The 15,213-nt window shown below is 32.8% G+C and overlaps 1 long non-coding RNA gene and 1 pseudogene across 1 annotated transcript; one reads left to right on the forward strand and one right to left on the reverse strand.

The window, feature by feature from the left end:
* The first annotated feature begins 413 nt into the window (after positions 1-413).
* On the forward strand, positions 414-4,869 carry LOC121264152 (annotated as a pseudogene).
* LOC121264153 lies at positions 600-6,353 on the reverse strand. The gene is made up of 3 exons (XR_005940458.1): positions 6,318-6,353; positions 4,507-4,511; positions 600-1,172 (listed from the first exon to the last, which is right to left on the reverse strand). It is a non-coding gene; the product is annotated as an uncharacterized LOC121264153 (long non-coding RNA).
* Positions 6,354-15,213: the final 8,860 nt, after the last annotated feature.

The raw sequence follows: 15,213 nt of genomic DNA on the forward strand, positions 1-15,213 counted from the left end.
GCTTTCCAGTAAAGTGAGAGATTTCCATGCTTTGGCCAAATAGTTGTATTAGAAATTGTATAGTGGTGAAGTTTTTGAATTGGGAATCACATAATTTCTAAGGTTTTTACTTTTTCGTTTTTTGGTACTTAACTCTTCCGAGTTACCAAACAGAGGGCCAGTTCAACTTCTTTCTGTTTTATTGTTCTTTTGGATGTTTTGAAAATATGGGAATTATTATCTCTAAACGTCTCTCTCTCTCTCCTCTCTCTCTGATGTGGCTGGTCAATGTCCGCCACATCAGCAGTATATCCTAGGACTTTTGACCCGTATGCAGGACTCATCTATGTTATTGGGGTTGGCCTGGGCGATGGGCCGTTGAGATCTCCATGTGCATAAACTTTGTTAGATGAAATGTTTCAATGAATATAGGCTTTTATACAGGATTGTTAAGGGGGATTTGGAGACAAGGGTTGAGTTGGTTTTTCATTCATTTGAAAGATGTATGGGAGAAAGGCATGCTAGCTGGTGAAAGAACTTGCAAGTGGTGAAAAGGGGCAGCTCACATCTTACAATGTAAGTCTCAGTGCCTGGTTGTTTTTTTTTTTTTTTTTTTGATAAGTAAGAGATAAATATTATTGATATGAATGAATAGGCATAGCCCGTGTACACAAGAAGTATACAAAAGAATACCTAAATACATAAGAACGATAAATTAAAGACAAGAAGTCATGAACATTGTTCCCATTTAAAACAATGGTTGAAAACCAAAGCAGTAAAGTGTGGATAAAAAAATTCTTTAGCTCCGTCATTCTGCACTCCTTATCTTCAAAACATCGCGCATTCCTTTCCGACCAAATACACCACATGATGCACAACGGGATCATCTTCCACATTGCTGCCACTTGAGGACAACCTTGCATTTTCCTCCAACAATCCAACAAATCCACCACTCTCAAAGGCATAACCCAAGCAACATCGACCCTTTGAAAGATCTCGTCCCACAACACCCTTGTTACCTCACAATGAAGTAAGAGGTGGTCCACAGATTCTCCATTCTTTTTGCACATATAGCACCACTTCATCACTACACATCCCCTCTTCCTCAAATTGTCCGTAGTTAAAATCTTTCCAAGAGCTGCATTCCATACAAAAAAGGCTATTTTAGAAGGCACATGAGATCTCCAAATGTTCTTCCAAGGGAAAGGAGCAAAATTTTGTGTTGCCAAAATTTTGTAGTACGCCTTAACTGTACATTTCTTGTGATTATTGGACCTCCACTTCAATCTATCTTGATGTGCCATAGGGGTCTCCATGGAATATATTAGTCTGAAAAAATATGATACAATAGATAATTCCCAAACATGAAAATCCCTGTTAAAAAGAATGTTCCACTGGTGAGAACCATGAGAAAATATCCGCATATCCGCCACTAAAGTCTCCCTATTGGTTGCAATATGATAGAGAGCCGGAAAAGCCCTATCCAATGCGTGTTGTCCACACCACACATCCTGCCAAAAATTGATTCTATTGCCCTAACCGGCTACAAAACAAATATGTTTTTCAAAACATGGTCATCCCCTCGGTGCCTCATTGTAATGTACATATCTTGTATTATAAAAGGTTTTGGCAGTTTTGTGTCTGCATTTGTTCAAAGGTTTTGGTAATTTTGAATGGAGCCTGTTATCAGGAAATATTTAGAAACTCACTTGGTGGGTATGTTTCTTCTCATCTCAATTTGGTGATATCTAGATCTCAATTTGGTAATATCTAGCTGTCAATTTGGTGTATAATTTTATTTTGTTCTCTTCAAAATTTGGTGCTACGTGGTTGGTTTGTCGGTGAAGTTCTCTATTAATTGATGCATTGTGCCTAAAACAACATATTTGAGTTCGTTAGGATGGAATTTTTTACTTATAAAAAAAAGGATGGAATTTTGTTTTCATCAAATCTGTTGATATGTGGTTGGGAATCTTGGATGTTGATGGTTGGAAGTATATATATATTTTCCTTATAACAATATAGTTGTCTTGTTCTGATTTTTCTTAATAAGTTGAATAATTGACAGGCGATTCACCATGGTCCCAAAATGATTTGAAAATTTTGGTATCGGGCTAAGAATAATTGAACTATATGCACTGTGAGCTTTACTGTTAAATAATAAATCCTGCGTTTTTTACTAGTAAACAAAATGCGTTTTTCCAAACATGGTATCTTGTCAGTGTTTGTCAAACTCAGTACACTCTTTGGTTAATTTTAAATTTATTGATATGCTTCTAAATTGAACGGAAGTGTAGAAGTTGACCTCCAAATTCTGATGTGCTCTTTGAACAGAAGAAAATAAATGCTTTCCTCGAAATTGGACTTTCTAACTTGCTTGCCTCAATTTTTTTGAGCATTGATAGGGATAATGTTTCGCTGGCCAAATTTTTCTTTTCTGTGAAGTGGCAATACATGCCATATGGAAACACTTTTGATGCGCATGTGTGGCAATACTTAGATTGTCTATATTGATTATATGGCAAAAATTTCTTCAGATTACATACTTGAATGGTTCCTCTGATTGCATGATGCATACCTGTCTCATTTTCAACCTTTCCTCTGGGTTCAGGACTCCCATAATTCTCTCTCTCTCTTCATTTGATATTTTATTTTTACTATAATCATGTAGAGCGACCTGTTTGATCAAGTGACAGCAGAATGTAGTCAACATCACCTTGAGCTTCAATCCTTGATAAGGTAATCTTTTTTCCTTGTCTGCTTCTTGTTGCTCCATTTGTTGTTTTATTCTATTACTGATTTTTTTATTCAAAATTGCTGTTCCAAAAAATTATATATCCTGTCTCATCTTTTGGGCTTAACGTAATTTTTTGTATATCGTTTGTCCTGCATGTGATTTATGAGCTTTGACATTGCTGCTTGGGAAATTAACCCCCAAAATCCTTAGTGACAAATTCATCCTAAATGGTGTGCTGCTACTACTTTCATTTCTTTGATTATGAACCAGAGGCTGAACAGATAGTTGTATAGACATGTTGTACACAAGCAGTTAATGAATGTTAGATGCATACATAATATATAAATTATTTGTGGGTCATTCTTATTTGAATAATGTGAAGGGAGAGAGTTATCACTTTTCTAAAGAGGTTAGTTGTAATCATGAGACAATTTTGAATTGCTGTTGCTTTTTTTTTTTTCCTTGGGGTGGGGTGGCTAATTCACATTCCAGTTTTTTCCTTCCATATCCTGTTATCGTTCTGTTAGTCAACATGGTTTTTCAATCTTCAAATTTATTGTCTCTGGCCTCTTCTTAAATGTAGCAGATCCTAAATAAAATTTATATCAAGTTCATAGAATTTCCCAACTATAGTTATTTTTATTAGCAAAATTGGCATTTTGAAAGTTCCGATTACTCATTATGTTGGAATTTGTTTTTTTGGGAATTTCTTTCCTCAATTGGCTATCTACATCTCTTAATATCTCTATTAAGATTTTTCATATGCAAGGATGAATAAAATCAGTTTGGTTTTGAATGGCTCACATGGCTTATATATATCTTTATATTACCACAGAAAGATCCAAGAAGAAGGATTGGACGTCCAAACATTCAGAGCACTGTGGAGCACTCATCCACCACCTTTCTTTAGTTCGTAATAAGCGCTGTTTAGTGGCATATGTGTAATATTTCTTGCTTGCCATGTCTGTCGAGCATATTACTGGTAGCTAGCTACCTGTTTTTGTTTAAGGCCACGTTTGAGACCAATCTCATCTCATCTCATTTTCTTCTTAAACATTATTTAAATAAAATACTTTTTAATTTCAAATTTTCAACTTTTTGATCTAATCATTACAACTTTTCTTAACTTTCAGACAAAAAACAAAAAACAATTCAACCTTTTAAAATTTTAAAACAAAAATCATATTAAAAAATTATATTCTAACGATATTTTAATTTTATAATATTTTTATTCAACTTTTTCTATCTCATTTCTTAACATTTAATAAAATATTTTAACTCAAATTATTTCACAACTATACATATATTTCTTTATCTCATCTTATTCTCGAAACATGACTTTTATTTATTATGTTCACTAGTTAAGGGTATGGTTTTATATCCATGCAGGTACAATAGAGCATAAATTATAAGAAGTCTGGTATGGAAGGTAGGGCCTGTGCTTCCTCAAGAAATTCAAGAGAAGCTAAGTCACGCAGAGGAAGAGTATTTTAAGAAACAGTCTGCAGCTTTGCAATCATATATGTCAAGGCTTGACCTTGATTTGACTGTGGTAACATCTGTCTCCCTCTCTCACACGCACAAGTGCAAATATATGTATCTACTTTTTGTGTTTTATGTGATACATATGAATGCTCAGTGTTGGAAGTACCTATTTTCATCATTTCTGCCTTGTATTTGGCAGGATATGGTGCCACCCAAAGATCCGTACATCCAGGTGAGAGTCCTCGAAGATATCGGAGTGGTACTCAATGATGATAAGACGACCAATTTTGCTTGCCACTCAATACACTTTCTTAAACGAACTGATGCTGAGCAATTCATCTCACGGGTGGGTTCTCCATTAATTTATTTAACTAAAATTCTCATGGCAGAATGAATGGCCTTTTGGAATTCTTCTAACCATCTCTCCTTGTTATCAACAGGGTTTAATGGAGGAACTTACAGGCTGATTTAAACAACCTTCTTTGTTATGCGGTCTTTTTTTTCGCAAAAGAAGATACTTAAGTTGAATTTAAGCATTTGCAACCTGTGAAGGTGACACTTCTGTTTTTGTTTAGTTTTATCGTGTACGGTGAAAATCTTTCCCCCTGGATGAATAGGTCTTTATAATATTTATTATATACTTTTTTGTAATAACAAAATTGGTCACATTTTTTTTTTTCATTTGTCATGTTATCAACATCAATGGCAATTCGTGTTCGTGTCATGTCAAGTTATGAGTATTAGATTTTATGGATCAATTCAAATATGATCCGTTCAATTTAGATCCTAACACGATCCAGATAAATAATATGTAATGTGACAATTTATATAACTTGTTTATAATTAATTTATATCGGGTTAATTTGGACACGACCTTGTTTAACTCGTTTTATATAAATGGGTGGAGATGACTCATATATTTATTTTTTAATCCATTTCATATATAATACAAAGGTAACTATATAAAGTAATTATAAACCATTCACAATTATAATTAGATTTATGAAAAAGTATTTTATCATCAATATCCAAACTAATAAGATATAAGAAAATTAATATTTTCATAAACGAAAATCACATTAAAAAAAGTTTAATAATTTGAGATATTAAGTAGTAAAATAATAATATTAATATTAAATTCCAACAATAATAAAGACATAAAACAAAAAATTTATAGAATTAAAAAATAGAATTTATTTGTGTTATACATCGGTGGAACTACGGTTTCCATTTTTTTTTCTCAAAATCTATATACCTGAAAATTGCCCCCCACCCTTAAAAAAAAAAAAAAAAAAAAAAAATTTATAATCCTTACATGTTCTCTAAAGTTTTCTAAAATCTGTTTATACATAGAAATGTTGCCCCTCTCCAATTTTTTCTAAATGCTCCTTTAATTTCTATATATCATCTATTTACTATAATGTGGTTGCTTCAAAATTAATTTCTTTGCACCTAATAATTCTTTGAATTTAATAGGTAAATTCTAAAAAATCTTAAAACTAAAATTAAATGTATGAGAATAAATAATTTATTAATATGGACCCCAAACTTCTTGAGTATACTATACTAAGCTTCTTAATATGCAATTCAAAGTGAAATAAACATTTTTATACTTTAGATTTCATTAAGTATGAAAAAATTTATTTGAGACCTCAATTGTAGCATTATATACTAAATGTGGTACCAAAACATCCAGATTTTACATAAATTTGTATAAACTAGCTTACATACTAAAATGAAAAATAGGTTTATGAAATATCATCTGTTAGTTTTTATTGAGAACAAAATTTTTAAAAATATCTTTACAAAAAATGATAATGAATGAATTTTTTGATTTGGAAATAAGAAATTCTACTTATCATTTGGAAATGGAAATCTTCTTGGAAGTTTTTTGCTCTCAGTTTAATTACCGTTATACCAAACATTGCCAAAACTATTTAAGGCCTTGTTTGAATTCAAAACTCATATCAACTCATCTCAACTAATCTCATTTATCATTATAACTTTATCAAATTTTGACATAAAATATAATAAACAATTCAATTTTTTCAAATTCCAAAACAACTTTTCTAAATTTTCACACAAAATATAATAAATAATTCAACTTTTATTTTACTATTCACAAACCATCTCAACTCATTTCTGAATCTCACTTCTAATCAAAATATTTTACCTCAATGGAACTAACAAAAGAAAAATCAACTTTCACAAAATTTCAAGAGAGTAAAAAAACCATTCAGATTTATTTTTAATGGATTCCACCACTTCTTCAAATTCCAATAATAACTTAATTCTCTGAAAAACTTCGACAATCCAGTTTTAGTGAGTTCACTACTTTCACAAAAGGAAAATGCTAATGGAGCCCCTCAACTTACCACTCAATTTTACTCCTCATGCATTTTAATTTTTTACTTAATGGTTAAGTAAGTGGTTATTAGTGAAATTATATATATATATTTATTTTTTTTCTTAATGATTAAGAATGTTAAAAACAAAAAAAATACTTGAAAGAAAATAAAAAGAAAACAACAAATTTATAACTGCTGGGTGGCTTGCTAGCACCATCCTTCACAAAATTCCATAAAATTAACCTAATTTTTTTTCTTGAAGATTTAAGAAAATCTTATGAAAATTGGAAGGTATAACCTATGTGCATACATAATCACATTAGGTAATTTTGAGACTTATTTCATATGTCTATTTCTCTAGTGCACTGTACACCAAGAGATTCAAATCCACGGCATCAATGCATTCCCACTGGAATTGATTCAAGATATGAATAACTTTGGAGAAGTTTATATAATTAGTTTCAAAGTTTATTTTTATAAAATCTTTTTGTGATTGTAACACTTTCTTATTATATATAGACACTAAACATTACAACAAATTTGAGATTTTGGGACGAAATTATTTAGGGACGAAATTTTTTTCATCGCTAAAAGTCATTTTTTGAGACGAAATTTAAATTTCGTCCCAAAAAATCGATGAATTTAGAAAATCGTTCGAACGTCAAAATAACTGTTTGAATAGTATTTTCTGTGACGAATTAAATCGTCTCAAAAAATTTTTCCCGTTCGAAAGTTAAAAAATACTTTCGAACAGTAAAATTTGGCGGATAATTACTTTATTATGGCGGGGAAAGTTCAAAAACGTTCGAACGAGAATTTGTTGTGTTCGAACGGAAAATATTTGGTGGCAAATCCTGGCGGGAAGGTTTCTAAACTGTTCGAACGGAATATATTTAATTAGAACATATTCAAGCACCACATTTATACATTCGAAGGTATAATATTAATCTCGGTACGAAACTCAAAATATAAAAAATATATATCATATATACAAATTCATTAATTAATTTTATGTAATTAATTTAAAATATTTTAATAATTTCTTTTACGTTAAATAAGATTTTTAGTTAAATAAATATTATCAACCACATATATATTAATCAACCAAATAAAGTAAATTATCAAAATGCCATATATATTGTTCATAATTACAACAAAAGAAAATATAAATAAAAGATAAAAACTATTATGATGCGAGGTCTCTACACACATCCTCGACTGCAGCTAATTGTGTCTCTACCTGTGTCAGTCGAGTACTAACTGTGACATGAGTTGCATTATTGGCATTAATCGCTGTACGTAACTCATTAACCTCTGTTCGTAACCCAGAGACGGTAGCCATAATCTCTGTACGCAACTCAGACATGGCAGTATGCACTGCATCAATCACTGCTGATGTGTGTACGCTGATCTCAGCACACAATATGTCAGCCATCTCCTCGCGAATATATGTGCGTGATGTCTCAGCCTGTGTAGATGTCTCACCAGCCGTATCTCCTGGCTGCGCATCTCTCTGAATCTCAGCCCTGTCAGGAACAGCCCCACGAAAACGAAATCTAGAGTGTCCCGTGCTCCGTGATAGGGTGGTGCTATTGATCGGTGCCATCGAAAATCGGGAACGCTCGGCAGGTTCGGACACAACCCCGGCATGTAGCAAAAATCGAGTGATGAGGATCCCAAACGGAAGTATATCTGTCGTAATGAACCGTGCCTCTGATCGGATTCTCTCAAATATATAACCAACGAGGTCGATCGGGATGCCACGAGCGACTCGTGTCATAAATCTCGCTCGATCCATGCCGACCTCGGTCTTGTGCTGCCGTGGGTCAATATTATTGGCAATGATCAAATTCATAATCTTGAAGAAAGAAGATAAATCTGCCTGCCTAATACTCTTGGAGCCATCGTACATTGGAGCATCTGGACCAACAATCAAGTCTCTGATCTCGTGATCAGCAAGTGTATCGATCTCATCTGTGTAATCTAGTCCCTAGTCCTAAGACATAGCTGCATCACCTGAAGGACCAGACTCTCTAGGCGGCAGGTTTGGATAGGCATCAAGAAGCTTAGGAATACCCAGATATGCAGTGAGTCCGTCTGCTGAAAATATAACAGGAGCTCCTCGGACACAGATCCTATATGCCCCTCCATCGTCTAGGCTAGCAGCACCGAGCTCTTTATAGAACTCAGTAACGATCTCAATGAAGGAAACGAGCTCCATTCATTCTTCTCGCTGATCTAAGATTGGTGCCTAACCACGATCATTGAATACTGATGGGAGGGAATGACCCTCCCATATAAGAGCGACAAAATCAGACAGTTTTACCTGTCGCTCAAGTAAAACGGTCCGCTCTCGAACTGTTTGGATGGAAGGTTCTCCTGATCTACCACGTTTACGGCCCCGATAAGACATTATTATGATCCTGAAATTATAAAAATAAAATATACATTCAAGATTAGTGATAAAATCTAATTACGACTAAAAGATTTACAAAATTATATACTAATAGTAATTTAATAAATTAATTGATAGAACATATAATCAATTAAACGATGAAAACAATTTAATAAGCTAATAAAATGTTAATGGAATGAATTTAATAATTAGCGTTCGAACGTCTAAATATATGGTCGAATGGACAATTAATAACGTTCGAACGTACAGGTTTACCCGTTCGAACGGACTGGTTAATACCGTTTGAACGTAAAACAGATCTAACTTGGCCATGGCTGAGTCAACTCAGTGGCCATGAAAATACTCAAAAATTAATCGATTTCGTAGTTTCTTCGACTAAAAACAAAGTACTCTTCATTTCTAAACATCTTACGATAGATTTATGATGTTCTACGGTAATTATTGATGAAAAAAATGTAATTTAAAAAAAAAAAAACAAATAAAACCATAAAATTATAAAATAAACGGTAAAATGAGTTTGAAAATACATACCTTTACTTGGGAGGAAAAGTGATTGACGTATGTGCTGATCACGACGGCAGACGTCGGTGAATGTAGTGCGTTCAAACGTTTTCTCGCTTTTTCAAACGGTGGGGACGGCGGCGTGAGAGAAATCGCTGCCTGCGATAACTTGTACGTGCATAACTGTTCGAACGTTAATAGTTAAAGTTCGAACGTTAATATAAAACCGTTCGACCGTTACTATTTCACGTTCGAACAGAAGTTTTGTAAGTTTATTAAAAAATATATTAAATGTATACTATATTTATATTCCTATAAATTGTTATAATATATATACTATTATAGTAGATTATATATACTGTAATATATATGTAATATTATAATATATATTATGATAGTAGAATACTTTAAATGAAAGCATAATAACTTATAAAATATTTTTTTATAGTATAATAGTAATATATCATAATACTTTACTATCAAAGTGTTATATATGAGATATTAATATATATATATATATATATATATATAGTACCATATAATAGCATGTAGTGCTATATGGTATGAGTTTATACTTAACTAATATATGTCAATTTTATATATTCCATTATACTTTACCTGCTAAAGTTATATATGATATTATACAACATATATATATAGAGTATAGCTTACTAATATACTATCATCTTATAAATTTCTCTACACTTTATTATGTGACCTTAGTATATTTGAGGCTATATATATGTGAGTATATATTACTAATACATATGATCTTAATAATATATATGATAGTATAGGTCACTATATATATGATAATATATATTACTATATATACTATATATTTAATATAGATTACTATATATATGATAGTATATATTACATTATATATGATAGTATATATAACTAATACATATGATGTTATAGTACTTTTCATTTAATGATGAAAAAAGTTATATTTAAACATAAAGGATATGTGTTCGAACGGTACTCGTAAACCGTTCGAACACATATGTTAACGTTTGAATGTAAAAAAAACATTTGAACGGACAAGGCAAATGGCGGGAAAACATCCCGCCAATTAAAGACAGCTGGATTACCGTTCGAACGTAATTTGTTATAGTTCGAACGGATTATTGCAGTGGTGGGAAAATATCCCGCCAATTAAACTATAGTATCATCTAATATGTCTATATATATTAATGTTGTTCTTTTATTCAAAAGGTATAATGAAAAAAAAATATAAATAAACATTTACAATACCGTTTGAACAGTTAGAAATTAAAGTTCGAACGGTTAATTTTCGAGCAGTAATAAATCAATAACGTTCGAACATACTTTTGTTACGTTCGAACGTGAAAATTAGGAGGAAATTTTCTCCCGCTTAATATTTTCACGTTCGAACGGTTAGTAAATAACCGTTCGAACATGAAATGTTCTTCAAAAACACGACAGAACCTCACAATTCTGTTTCTCTCCTCCTGCGCTGTCGCTCCGTGTGGTCGCCCGAAGATTACCCCTTCGCATATCAGAGGTATTCTTTCTCAAACTAGCCCTTAAGCTCAAAACATTGTTCATCTCACTCCATTATTCTCGGATTATTATTTGTAGGATAGTTTGTGATTATTCTCGGATTATTTCCTTTTCGTCTTTAAAAATTCAGGTATTTCTTTTAAAATAGAAATGTATGGTTTGAACTTAATATTTTGCAATGTTAGAAAGTTGTATGCTTTGAGATTGTTGTTTGTGTTTGTTAGAGTTTGTAATTAATGGAGTTTTCGGCGTTGTTGAAGACGACTGGAATTTGGAATGAATACGTTCGAATGGGTTAGGATTACCGTTCGAACGTATTCATTTTGTTCAAACATAGGTTCTCATCGTTTGAACGGGTAATGACATTACATCAATAACGTATACAGAATACGTTAGGTTTGGGATAGTTATAAATTATATGTACTACTAAATCACAAATAATTAGGACCAACTACCATTTAATATTGTTAATTCTAAATAAATAAAATTAATATTCAAATTAAAATACTACTAAATCTTTAAATTAAAATAGAAATAGTTAAGATTTAATAATACTTAAATACTTAAAGATAAATTAATAAAATTAATATTCAAATTAAAATACTACTAAATCTTTAAATTAAAATAGAAATAGTTAAGATTTAATAATACTTAAATACTTAAAGATAAATTAATAAAATTAATATTAAAATTAAAATACTACTAAATCTTTAAATTAAAATATAAATAGTTAAGATTTAATAATACTTAAATACTTAAAGATAAATTAATAAAATTAATATTCAAATTAAAATACTACTAACTCTTTAAATTAAAATATAAATAGTTAAGATTTAATAATACTTAAATACTTAATTATAAATTAATAAAATTAATATTCAAATTAAAATACTACTAAATCTTTAAATTAAAATACTTAATTATAAACAGGTAAAACTAATATTTAAATTAAAATCTGGAATAAATCTTGAAATAATACCTACTAATTAAGTTTTTGTTGTATTGTTGTATAAATAATATGTTGTTATTGTTTGACATATATTAGCATATTTTGCATTGTTTGTTCATCAAAATAAACCTTAGACCCGTTCGAGAGTTATCAATCCGGATGAATGCTTGATTGATAACTCTTGAATTGTCTAGAGTGGACAGTTTGGGATTGTAAGATCATTCTCGCAAACTATAGAACTATATCTGTTGTCGTCCAACATTATGATTTTGGTAGATTCATCCATTGTTCTCTGGATATGCAGTTTCGGTGATGGTGCAACGACGTGTTAATTGTCAGTGCACACAACCAAACGAGCATATTTGGAGAATTATGAGGAGATGCTGCCAAAATTTTGTTGGACGTGACAGATAATAGATCATAGGTTGGCGACTATGATCTTACAATACCGAACGGGATAGGACCAACTACCCGATGAAAGGTGGCATACTCATTAATTGGTACATGATACATAGTTGTTTGCTGATGCATTACAATATTGTTTGTAATGAATATAGTTGGCATGGATAAGAGTTGGATGAGAGTTAGCGATCGATTGGGTCAGAATTACAATGTATATGCTGAAGGTGTTAAGAAATTCTTGGAGTTTGCATTGGGTACATGTGATAGTGATGGGCGTATCAGATGCCCATGCAAAGAATGCAGGAATTTGCGTTCTCATAAGATAGACTTGGTAAGAGAGCATCTGTTTGTCAAAGGTATTGATAAGGGTTATACTGATTGGGTCTTATATGGCGAACCATATCCAACTTCATTTGAAGCTCCACATGAAGAAGAAGAGATCGATGAAGATGTACAACCAGAGATTGTTGGAGATGATTACGATGAGGATATGGAGGAAATGTTAGGTGACATCGGTGCAGGAATGTTTATGGATGAAGGTGACACGGACACATCAAGCTCAAATGATGGGGGCCATAACACTTTTGCACGCTTGTGGAATGATTCATAGCGTGAGCTATATCCAGGATGCAGAAGACATAGTAAGTTGTCGTTTACCGTAAGATTGCTTCACATAAAATCAATGTGTCGATTATCTATTAAGGCAGTCAATATGTTACTTGAGCTGTTTAAAGAGGCACTGCCGACAGACAATACTTTACCTCGTAACTTCTATGAAGCAAAAAAGTTGAAACGAGATCTCGGATTTGATTACAACGTAATACATGCATGTAAGAATGACTGCATATTATTTTGGCGAGAGAATGAGCAGTTGAACGAGTGTCCTATATGCCACGAGTCAAGATGGACATCGGACAAGGCAAATGTTCCGCAAAAGGTCATACGCCACTTTTCATTGATACCTAGATTACAACGATTATTTATGTCACGCGCAACGGCTGTAGATATGACATGGTACTCATCAGAAAGAGTAAGGAACGATAATATTTTGTCACATCCTGCTGACTCCCAGGTGTGGAAGGAATTTGATCAGGAACACCCATGGTTTGCTGAAGAACCACGTAATGTAAGACTTGGGTTGGCAACAGATGGATTTAATCATTTTGGGAACATGAGTACTAGTCATAGTACTTGGCCAGTTGTACTTATGCCGTATAATCTACCACCGTGGAAGTGTATGAAAGATCTATATTTCATGATGAGTTTGCTCATCCCAGGTCCGAGGTCACCGGGAAATGATATAGACATACACTTACAGCCATTGATTACAGAATTGAAAGATTTGTGGGAGAATGAGGTTGTCACATTTGATTCGTCAACAGGCAAGTCGTTCAAGATGCATGCTGCGGTGTTGTGGACAATAAATGATTTTTCAGCTTATGGGAATTTGTTAGGTTGGAGTACTAAGGGGAAAATGGCATGTCCAACTTGTAACAAATATACCAAATCTGAATGGCTTACGTATGGGAGGGAATTATGTTTCATGGGTCATCGTCGATTTTTACCTGGTGACCATAGATGGAGTGGAAATTCTAGAATGTTTGATGGAACTGTTGAATGGGGCCAACCTCCACCATATTTGTCTGGCGAAGATGTACTTACACAATTTATAAATGTTGGTTGTAATGAATTTGGTAAAAAACAACGAAAGAGAAAACGAGCTACGAATGAATTGAATTGGACAAAGAAGAGTATATTTTTCGAACTCCCGTACTGGTCGAAGTTAAAATTGCGACATACCCTTGATGTTATGCATATTGAAAAAAATATTTGCGAATTCGAATTGGGAACATTGATGTCAATTGAAGGAAAAACAAAGGATACAATAAACTCAAGGAAGGATTTGAAGCAGTTGGGAATAAGACGGGAAATGCAGTTGCAAGAAAATGGTTCGTCTGTCTACATGCCGATTGGGTGGTATACATTGTCAAAGAATGAAAGGGTTACATTTTGTGAGTGGCTAATGAAGATCAAATTACCGGACGGTTATGCCTCGAATCTAACAAGGTGTGTGAGAACAAATGATTGGAAAATAACTGGATTAAAAAGTCATGATTGTCATGTTTTCTTACAGCGTATCTTGCCTATTGGTATCTGTGGGTACTTGACCAGAGATGTGCGCGTGGCTTTGACTGAGTTGGGTGCATTTTTTAAAGACTTATGTGCTAGGATGTTGAATGTAGAAGCTTTGGATCGAATAGAACGAGAAATTGTCATAATATTGTGTAAGCTAGAAAGTATTTATCCACCGTCATTCTTTGATGTCATGGTTCACCTAGCCGTTCATTTGTCACGTGAGGCTCGACTTGCAGGACCAGTTCAATATAGATGGATGTATCCCATTGAATGATTTCTTGGAAAGTTGAAACGTACAGTGGGTAACAAGGCCCGTCCTGAATGATCAATTGCAGAAGCATATATTGACGATGAGTGGCATACCTTCTGTTCCAAATATTTCCATGGAGTTGACACTCGGTTTGATCGGCCAGAAAGAAACTTTGACGTTGACCGAGCAAGACAACGGAATATATTTTCTGTGTTTTTCCAACAAGTTCATCCAATTGGTGCAGTGCGTGGTTATGACTTGTGTGGAAGAGAGTTCGAGAAAGTTCAGTGGTACGTGCTGAACAATTGCCCTGAGATAGAGAACTACTTGAAGTAAGTTATAACTTTTTCTTAATTTAAATTACCTCATTAATTTAAAAAAAATACAAAATATAAAATATTTGTGGTAATCATCAATTTCAGTGATCATATTAACGTGCTCAAGGAACTAGGAGTAAATGATATAAACCAAAAACATGAA

This window comes from Juglans microcarpa x Juglans regia, chromosome 5D (assembly GCF_004785595.1).
Source record: "Juglans microcarpa x Juglans regia isolate MS1-56 chromosome 5D, Jm3101_v1.0, whole genome shotgun sequence".
NCBI lineage: Eukaryota > Viridiplantae > Streptophyta > Magnoliopsida > Fagales > Juglandaceae > Juglans > Juglans microcarpa x Juglans regia.